The sequence below is a fragment of the Pteronotus mesoamericanus genome, unplaced genomic scaffold (genome assembly GCF_021234165.1).
Source record: "Pteronotus mesoamericanus isolate MK-2021 breed Mesoamerican mustached bat unplaced genomic scaffold, CSHL_Meso_final scaffold_705, whole genome shotgun sequence".
Taxonomy (NCBI): domain Eukaryota; kingdom Metazoa; phylum Chordata; class Mammalia; order Chiroptera; family Mormoopidae; genus Pteronotus; species Pteronotus mesoamericanus.
Window position 1 is genome coordinate 512088 of NW_026555326.1, and position 10334 is coordinate 522421.

The following is a 10334-nucleotide window of genomic DNA, read 5'->3' on the forward strand; positions in this document are numbered from 1 at the left end:
AGTGCCCTTCTTTTACAGAGCCTGGTAAGAGACCCTTCATGTTTCAGCCTTGAGTGTAGGAACCATGCTTCCCTGCCTGCATCGTCAAATAGAAAGTCTGAGGGTTTGGTTTCTGTGATGTGTAACTATTAATAGGACCAGCGAGATAGGAGCTCCTCTCATAGCTCAAGAAGATTGTTCTGCACAGTCAGCTAGGGCCGTCTGAAATGGTCATGGAGTCTATGGCCGTACCACCTTGAACGCACCTGATCTTGTCTGAATTGGTCATGGAAACCTTGGCTATCTCTTTTGAAATATAAAGTAAAAAATGGGTTTCTGGTGATATGAAAGTGGTTCAAAACCAGTGAGTGTCTTTTGTTAAAATACAAATTTGAGTATTCAGATAGAAATTTAGAAGGATTGGCCTTAATTTTTCTTTCTAATGGTAACAATGTGAAGGACAATATTAAACAAAATTTATCAGGACTTTTAATAGTATGGAACAAGAGTGGCCATCAAGGACACCTGCCCAGGGCTCTTGCATCAAGTTTTAGATTCCCCTGGAAGGTCATGGTGATAAGGCATACTTGTTGGTAAAGCTATTGGGTCTTGGTTTTCTACATATTATTGGAAGCCAATGAGCTGAAAAAATTAGATAGCATTTTATGATAGAATAATGACCCACTCCCAAAGATGTTCATGTCCTAATTCCCAGAACCTGTAAATATGTTGCCCTCCATGGGAGCTTTGCATGTAGAATTCAGGATCTTGAGGGAGGGGGAATTATCTTGGATAATCCGGATGGGATCGAAATAATCCTAAAGGTCCTATGGGAGGAGCCAGGGAGGTCAGAGTCAGAAAGAAGATGTAGTGACCGCAATGTGGATGACAGAAGCAGGGACTGTGGTTAGAGAAAGAGACCTGAAGATGCTATACTGCTGTCTTTGGTGGAGGAAGAGGCCACTACCCAAGGAATGCAGGCTGTCTCTTGTAGCTGGAAAAGTCAAAGGAATGAACAAAACATATTAAAAAACTGCACCACTGGATGGTATATCACTAGATGGTACACTGGATGGCATGAAGCTCCAACAGGTAGGGTGGGACAGGGTGACTCAGCCCTAGGTGAGAGCTGATCCATCTTTTAGCAGTAAATAAATTCTTGGAGAACTTGGAAAAAAAACCCAAGAAACAGATTCTCCCCTGAAGCCTCCATGAGGAATGCCTTTCTGCTGACAACTACATTTATTCCATAAGACCCATTTAGGACTTCTGACCTCCATAATTGTAGGTAATATAATGGTCTTGTGTTAAGCCACTAAGTTTGTCATAATTGGTTACATCAGCCATGAGAAACTAATATGAATATTTTAGTGCGTAAATATAACTTACACACTGAATTTTTGTATTATTACAAAGCCTTTGCTCTCATTGGAGTTAAATTACAGGCTGGGTTATAAATAAATAATTTCATCCAAAAAGGACTAGACACAGAAATGGTGGTATAACTTTTTGTTTCATATTTATGTAATAATTTACATAGAATAAGTAAGTTAATGAAACATTGACCTGTGGTTTTAAGATAGAAAAGAGATGCTAAAGTTGGAGACATGAAATATAATGAGGGGTTTTCTTTAATTATACATGTGCTTTCAATTTGTATGTTGAGATAGCAAGCATAAGGAATAAATAATTCCTTAAGGAATTTGGTGGGAATCCAGACATGCTCACACGTGACAACAAGACCCAATCTGAGCTCATGGTGAGTGCATCAACGTTGTATGGATTGGAGGTGTCACCTCGGAAACCCCCGAGGCCCCCTGAGGTAACCACAGAGTGGCATTCAGCACAGGAGGCTGCATTTTCTTCTTGCATTTCTTCCTTTGTCCTGCATAGAGCCTGATCCCTCCTCCTCTCCTCCATCTTCCTCCCCTTTCGGCCCTGTTCTTCCCTGCCGCCACCCCAGCCCCTGACGAGGCACAGGGCCTTGGCATATTGGATACCTCTTGCAATCTCAGGTTTCAGATATTTATAGGGTCCTTGTGAGGATTAAATAAGACAAAAACTCAAATTTATCCCACTCTGTGTCCTGGCACTGTGCTCAGTGTTTTAGGCCACGTAATGCTTACAATCGCTCCATAAACGAAAAGCTATTATTATCTCCACTTTAAAGAGGAGGACACAGAGAGACTTGAGCGGCTTCTATAAATCTTGTAAGTGGGGAAACTAAAATGGAACCCAGTTCTGTCTAAGTAGGGGCTGTGCTGTTTTTAAAAATTTTTAATTATTTTATTATTATTTTTAATTCTCACCTGAGGACAGGTTTATTGAGTTGAGACAGAGAGAGAGAGAGAGAGAGAGAGAGAGAGAGAGAGAAATGTCAGTGTGAGAGAGAAACATCAACCAGTTGTTTCCCATATGGCCATATGTGCCCCGACTAGGGACCAAACCCACAACCTAGGTACGTGCCCTGACTGGGAATCGAACCCACACCTTTTGCTATACAGGACAATGCTCCAACCAAGCCACCCAACCAGGGCATTTTATTTTTAATTAGAGTTGTCATACAATATTATATTAGTTTCAGGTATACGATACATTTACTCAAGGCCTATACTCTTAACTATGACATCAGCTCCACAGAGTATCTAGCACAGTCTCTGATATCTTCAAATTCAGCAGTATTGCAAAGCGGTCAGCTCTGGAGTCAGACTGTCTGGCTTGGAATACCAGATTCATTGACTTTGTGACTTGTGTAAGACGCTTAGACTTGCCTCTTTAGTTGTCCCATCTGAAAAATTAGGATAATAGTATTTCTCTTAGAGGATTGTTGTAAAGATTAAATCAATCAATATAAGTGAAACGCTTTGAACAGTGCCTGCTCCTTAGTACGTGCTCAGTAAATATTAGCCATGTATTTTATTCCCTTCCTATTTTATACCTTTCCCATTCTTTCCTTCTTTCTCTTTTCTCCTCTCTCTCATTTTTCTCCCTTTTTTCTTTTCCCCTCTCTCTTGCTAAGCCAATGAGTGACCCTTACGAAGACGTTTATTAATCCCATTGTTGAATCTTGAGTTTATAGTGTTCTTTTTAATAGGACCACAAATCTCTCTCTTGTACAAAATTTTAGCCTTTTTTTTTTTCCTGTAGCAAACACCACCTGCAGGAGACAGGAGTATCTGACGGACAAATAGATGTATACATAGTAATCTGTTCTATGACACAGTTTTCTAGGAAAGAGCTTGGGGGAGGAGAGGAAGTGGTGGAGGCTTAAGACAAGGCAGACAATTCCAACAATTCGTGTAGGCTGTGGAGGAAGTGGGTATGAGGTGTTTCCACCCAGGACTGGGTTTGGGCGTGTGCTGTCTGCCCCCTTGCTGCTGGGGAGCCTGGTGGTGATTTCTGCCAAGGGCGGAGTTTAGACCAGTATCTCCAAGACCTTTGTAGCTGAGGGATTTTAGAAGTCCTTGAAAGCGACAGTCATGTGGCACAGTGGAAAGAATCTGAGACATGTGTGATTTTCTACTGCACTGACCCAGCAGGCCCGGCCCCACCACTGGCAATTTAAGGAGGCAACTCCAGAGGAAACAATGGTATCACTGCCCTTCTTCTTCCCCCTCTTCTTCCTCCTCCTCTTTTCCCTTTTCTTCTTTTTCTTCTCCTTCTTCTTCTTCCTCTTCCTCTTCTTTTCCTTCTCCTTCTTCCTCTTCTCCTCCTTTCTTTGTTTCCTTTCCTTCTTTTAAAAAATCAATGGATAATATAATCTTTACCTCCTTTTGAAAATCAGAACCAAGGAGAACCTCTGCGTGCACAGGCAGCGAGCGGGCTCGCGTAGGCCTGGCGAGCAGTGCCCTGAGTCAGCAGCTCAAGCATTTTCACCAACCACCACCAGATGCTGTGGAGGCTTTGACTGCCTTTGAGGGTGTATGTCTGCTTTTTTTTTTTTTTTTTAATTTTCTTGTTATCCTCACCTGAGGACATGCCCAGTGATTCGAGAGAGAAAGGAAGTAAGGAAGAGAGAGAATCATCGATGTGAGAGAGAAATATCTATTGGTTCCCTCTTGTATTGTGCCCTGACCGGGGACCAAAACCACAACCTAGGTATGTGCCTCTCCTAAGTCTAACTTAGAGACAAGTCACATAAGGAACGTCTATTGGAATTATAAGTTAATGAGCAGCAAATAATAATAATAATTTGCAGACTTGCTTGAATATCTGCTTCACATTCATGTGATAACTATTATTTTATAGGATATTAAAGTGTCCATATTCCTCCAAAATCCAAAGTACATAAAGAGAAAAGATGGTGCTGATTTCATCCCATGTGGTTTCTCATTGATTAGAAGTCAAGACTGCTCTTTTACCCGGGGTGGGATTTGTGGAGAAGGGTTTGCAAAGAGCAACCTGAAACTTTCTCTCGTACCTCATCTTTTAAAGCAAAACACTGGCATTTTGTGTGTATTTTTATAAAACCTGTTAACTTTGTTAACTGTATAAGTTAGGTCTTGAATGCACTTTTTCTCTATATTTTGATGCTGGAACACATGGTAATGTATCATCTTATATTTTAAAACTATGAGGTCCGACCAGAAAAAAAATCCATCCATTGTTAATACAATGAGAACAGTTCGCGCAACATCAGTGTAACCTGGCAGTCGAGGACAGTGGACTGGAATGAGCATGTGTGAACAATGACAACTTCACTGTACCAGTCATTGAGGGCAGTAGATGCCATTGAGTGAGGGGTGTACTGTGTGGCCATTGCATTCCAAATGACTGAGCCAGTAGAGCAATGAATCTGCATCAAATTTTGCATTAAGCTTGAACATTCCTCGACAGAAACTTTTCAGCTGATTCAGAAGGTTTTCAGAGATGATGCAATGAGTGCAGTTCAAATAAAAGTGTGGCACAAACTCTTCAAAGATGGTCAAGAATCTGTTGAAAGTGATCCACGTTCTGGAAGGCCTGCAACAAGCAGAACACCTGAGAATGTTGAATGTGTATGGGCTCTAACCAGCAAAGATCGGCTAATGACAGTGCGGGAACTAGAAGCTGACCCTTGAGTTCCAAAAACTACTGTGCCTGAGATTTTGACGTAGGATCTTGGCATGAAACGTGTTATGGCAAAATTTGTTCTATGGCTTCTGCTACCAGAGCAGAAGGAACATCATGCTGCAGTTGCTAATGGCTATTCAAACCGCTACCAATAAACCAGATTTGGCGCTCCGCGACTTCTGGCTTTTCCCAAAACAAAAATCACCTTTGAAAGGGAATAGATTTCAGACGAGTGATGACATTCAGGAAAATATGATGGGGCAGCTGATGGAGATTCTAACAAAGGATTTAGCAGGATATTTTAAACAGTGGAAGAGATGCTGGGAGAACTGTATGAGGTCCCAAGGTGCCTACTTGGAAGGCAACTAAGGCGTCCTTGTCCTACGTACAATATTTCTTGCATTTTGTATCTTTTTCAATGAATGTCTATTTTTCATAGTACGTGGCTGGATGCTCTCTGCACAGACCTCATATATATGTGTCTAGGTAAATGTGTTTCTGTAACTACGTTTTTCTTGCTCAAATAAATGAAAGTTGAACAACTTCTGTCTTTTAAACAGGGGCAGGTTAAAAGGCGAGATCACATTTAAAAGGAACGTATAGAACAAGTTTTGTGATATAATCATCTCAGGTAACAATATTGTTCCTTTGTAAATCATTCACTCTGTGCAAAAGTGACAAAGGACCAAGACCTGGTGCCAAATAAGAGCCTGGTGGTGCTGGGAGTGCCGAGTCGACACTCGAATGTGAAAGGCTGTGGCATGTCGCCAGGCTGGGGAGGTGTGGGTCGTCCCTTGGGTTCTTAGCTGTCCCTGCTCTTTCCCAGTGACAGGAGCAGTGCGTTGACATTTTGGTTGGGAGCCCAGCATTGGACGAACACAAACACATCTGTATCTGGCGTGGTGGTTAGGGCAGGGGGTTGGAGACAGGCACACGAGGGTTGGGGTCCTGTGACCTGTCTGATTCCTGTCTTTATCACCCTGGTCACTTTGGTCTCTTCGTAAGATTGTTATGAAGAAGAATGCATTTAGTCTTTGCCACAGAGCCTGATATTAAATAAATGCTCAGTAAAATGTTATTGGTCCTCACTATAATCCCAGGAGGCAAATATTCTCTCTTGACCAACCACAAAATGAGGCTTAGATGAAGTATTAATCTAGATTATTTATCTAGATTGATTATAAACTAGATTCAGCATTCATCTAGGCTAGGACTAGATTCAAATCCAGGCCTCCAAAGCTCTCAATTTGTCCCTTAAGGCCACATTTAAGCCTTGTGGAGTTTTCCAGAATTTTCCTGTTCTTCTCTGAAACACAGTTTGATTTGTTCATTCAATAAATATTTACTGAGTGCTTATTATGTGTTGGTACTTAGGTATGAAGACCAGAACAGCCTGAATGAATGAAAAAGATATTTGAGTAGAGAGCTAAAGGGAAGGAGGTGAGAAAGCAAGCCCCTCAGGTTTTGGGGTAAGAGCCTTCCAGAGCCCAGGGCCCTGAGGAGAAGTTGGCAGGCTCTTGCAGGACAGACGTGAATGTCATTGGGGGAAGGTCTGTGTTTCACCAACAAAGCAAAAAGGCAGCCTACCGAACTGAAGAAGATATTTGCAAATGCTGTATCTGCCAAGGGCTTACTATCCAAAATGAATAAAGAACTCCCACAACTCAACATCAAAACAACAACAACAATCCAATTAAAAATGGGCAGAGGACCTGAACCAACTTCTCCAAAGAAGACATACAGATGGCCAACAGGTACTTAAAAAAAAGCTCAACATCGCAAAACATCAGGGAAATGCAAATCAAAACCACAATGAGATATACCATCTCACACCTGTCAGAACGGCTATTATCAAAAAGACAATAAACAGGGAGTGTAAGTGAAGATGGAGTAGTAAGTGTCCCTCGCGCATTGTTGGTGGGATTGTAAATTGGTGCAGCCACTATGGAAAACAGTTATAGAAGTTTCTCAAAAAGTTAAAAATAGAAGTACTGTATGATCCAACCATTCAGCTTCTGGGTATCTATCTGAAGAAAGAGAAAGACAAATACCATATGATTTTACTCATGTGGAATTTAAAACCACAAAACAAGTAAAACAAAGCAGAAATAAACTCACAGACTCAGAGAACAGAGTGATGGTTGCTAGAGTGGAGGCAGGTAAGGGAATGGATGAAAGGGCAAAGGGAATAAGACGCACAAATCTCTAGTTACCAAAAAAAAAAAAAGTCAGGGATATGTCCCGTACAGCATAGGGAAAATAGTCGATATTAGAGTAACACCCTTGCATGGTGAATGATGGTTTACTAGACTTACTGTGATCATCACTTTGTAAGGAACATAAGTGTTGTCATAATATTGTACACCTGAAACTAATACACTATTGTATGTCAATTATAATTTAATCTGAAAAAGGGGTGGTGGGGGGAACAGAGAGAACCAGGTTCCTGCTCCAAAGCAGGTTTTCCTGACATTTGGACTTTCTCCCATCAGTCACCAGCCCTTGGCTGGCTCACTGAAGTCTGGAGATGAAACAGCCCAGGGGAGAAGGGCTGGCTTAGCTGTGTTCTGACTTGTTGCATAATAGCAGTGACTGCTTTGGTGACTCAGCAGGGTTCTGTGCATGAAAGTCAACCCCGTGTGTGACAAGCTCCAGCACTAGGGCCTCCCAGTTCCGGGGATCCCTCCACAAGGTGAAGGAAAGTGTCATCTCTCTCAGCCCAAACAGGACGTCTAGACTCTTGGAGCTTTGAGAAAATGCTTTATCCCAGGAGTAGAGATCTTCCAGCTTGATTTTGCCTCCGTGGAAAAAAGAGAGCTGCCGAACGCAAAGGGCGAGAACATGGACTTTGCAACTGGAGAATTGGTTTAAGGGCACATCCTGGCATTTACGAGTTATATAACATTGAGCAAATTACTGACCTGCAAAATGAGGACAGTAGTATTTATGTCTCAGGTGACTAAGTTCAAGTGTAGTGATGCAGGGAGCGTGCCTAATACCGTGTTAGCACTTAGTAGAAGCTCAAAAGATGGTCACGATGATGACTTTTTTGCTCGTGAGCACTCCTGTGCCAGCAGACAGCCATCACACTACTCCAGTTCTTAATCCTTATCCAAATATTGATGAAATTGTGTGGTTCCCGTACATCCAGGATCGCAACTGGAAACAGGCTGCATAATCTCCACATGCAAAGTAAACTTTGGAGGAACTAGGCTGGGAGTGGGGGTGGAGCCATATCAGATAAATTAGTTACACTTAATAAACTTATGGGTACCCGCCCTTACCTTATAGAGACTGGCTGGGTGTCTTTCCCCTTTGACCTTGGAATGCGCATTTCTTGTGCAATTCCCTAAGCTCATCATTTGCAGATGGAATCTGTGAATGGAAACCTGTTTTGAATGTGGCAAGAGAGAGCACCATTTCAAGAAAATCTGCATTGTGTGTCTTTTAAGAATGTAGATTCACTATCTCCTAATGGTTTGGGTTGCTAATCCAAATTTCTCATATTTTGGTATGTGTATTTTTGCGTTTTCAGAATCATTTTCTCTCTGTCAAATACTTCTGTAGCTATCCACAGGGTCATAGATTCAAAGGCTTTTCACTCGAGTTTTAGGTTCCTCATATACATGGGCTCTGTAAAGGGAGGAAGAAAGGTCACTGGCCAGAGATTAAACTTTTCTAGGGGAAAACGCACGTGGGGCAATAGAGGTCACTGAGTGCGAGTCATAAGTAATCGAAGGGCTGCGGAGATGAAGAGTCTGCACGCCAGCTGCCTTTCTCTCTGTCCTAAGGCATCGCGGGCGCTTTACCATCTACTCTGCTCTGGGGCTTTAAGAATAAACTAATTTTAATTCCGTAATTTAAACCCAGATGTATTCCTCTAGTAAACAATTGAAATAATACTGATAAGGCTCAAGGAAGTTTCCCTCTATTTGTTTTCTAGTTTAAAAAACATAATGGATTTTGAATAAATCAAAATTCTTTTCTTCCTATTGTTATGATCTAAGTTTTCTCCTTTAGTCACTGTCACCCTATGATCTTCAATTTGGTGTGGAGCATTCAAGCCCTTTTCCTCTGTATGTGTGTATATGTATACACACACACGTATCAATGTATCAATGTATCAATGGTACAATATAACAATGTACCATATGTATCAATGTCTATTACACATGTATATATACACATATACCTATGTAGGTATTAAATTAATATGGATATGTTTAGGATACGTTTTTATTGATAAGAAAGAGAGAGACAGAAACATTGATCAATTGCCTCCTGCACGTGCCCTGACCAGATATCAAACCCACACCCTTTTGGTATACAGGACGACCCTCCAACCAACTTAGCCACAGGCCAGGACTAGGCTGTTACTTTTTGTTGAACACTCTTTATATTTTTTATACCGAGAGAAAAGGTCATGTAAGGACACAACGAGAAGATGGCCATTTGCTGGCCAAAGAGAGAGGCGTCAGGAGAAATCAAAGCAAATCTAACACGGTTAAATCTTCCAATCTGTGAGCATGGGATTCCATGTTGTCCATGTTGCTGTTACCAAGCGTGATTACCAAATTTATCAGGAGTTTAGTTCTAAAAATTTTTGTTTGCTTTTGCTTACCTGTTTTTATGGTAAATATTTTTGTAAACTAAATATAGAGACAACGCAAAAATACACATACAAATAGATATACATACATATGTACATACAGACATACATATGCTTGTGTATGTACACACACAGACACATGTATTTCAGCTTACAACTTCTTGAAACTTACTTATTCTTCATGGATTCGCTTTCTTTTTTTTGGAATATATCTTTATTTCAGAGAGGTCTAATTTGGTTAGATGAGGAATTCTAGATTCTATTATTTCTATTATTTTCCCTTAATATCTTATTTAATCTTTGCAAAAACCCTTAAAGGAATTCCTGTTTTACAGATGTAGCTATAGTAGCTTGTCCAAAGCCACACAGGCAACACAAGGCAAACAGGGATTCAAACTCAGTTCCTTCTTGTTTCAAGCTCAGCTACTGGGGCACTTTCCAAAATACCAGACTAACACAGGGAAGTTGATAGAAGGCACTCAGTCATTAGTTTCCTTCTGTCCCACCTTCATCTTCTTCCTATTTCCAAAAGTGGACAGAAATTTTTCTCCCCATGAGTGAATCCATTAGCCAGTGAATCAAGTTCTACTTAGATTTCTCTGAGGAGGAACTGGGAAAAGAGGAACTTTGCTTGGATCCGGAGGCAGTGGGAATGGTGGGGGGACGGGACCGCTGAGTTGGGGGACAGAGGGGC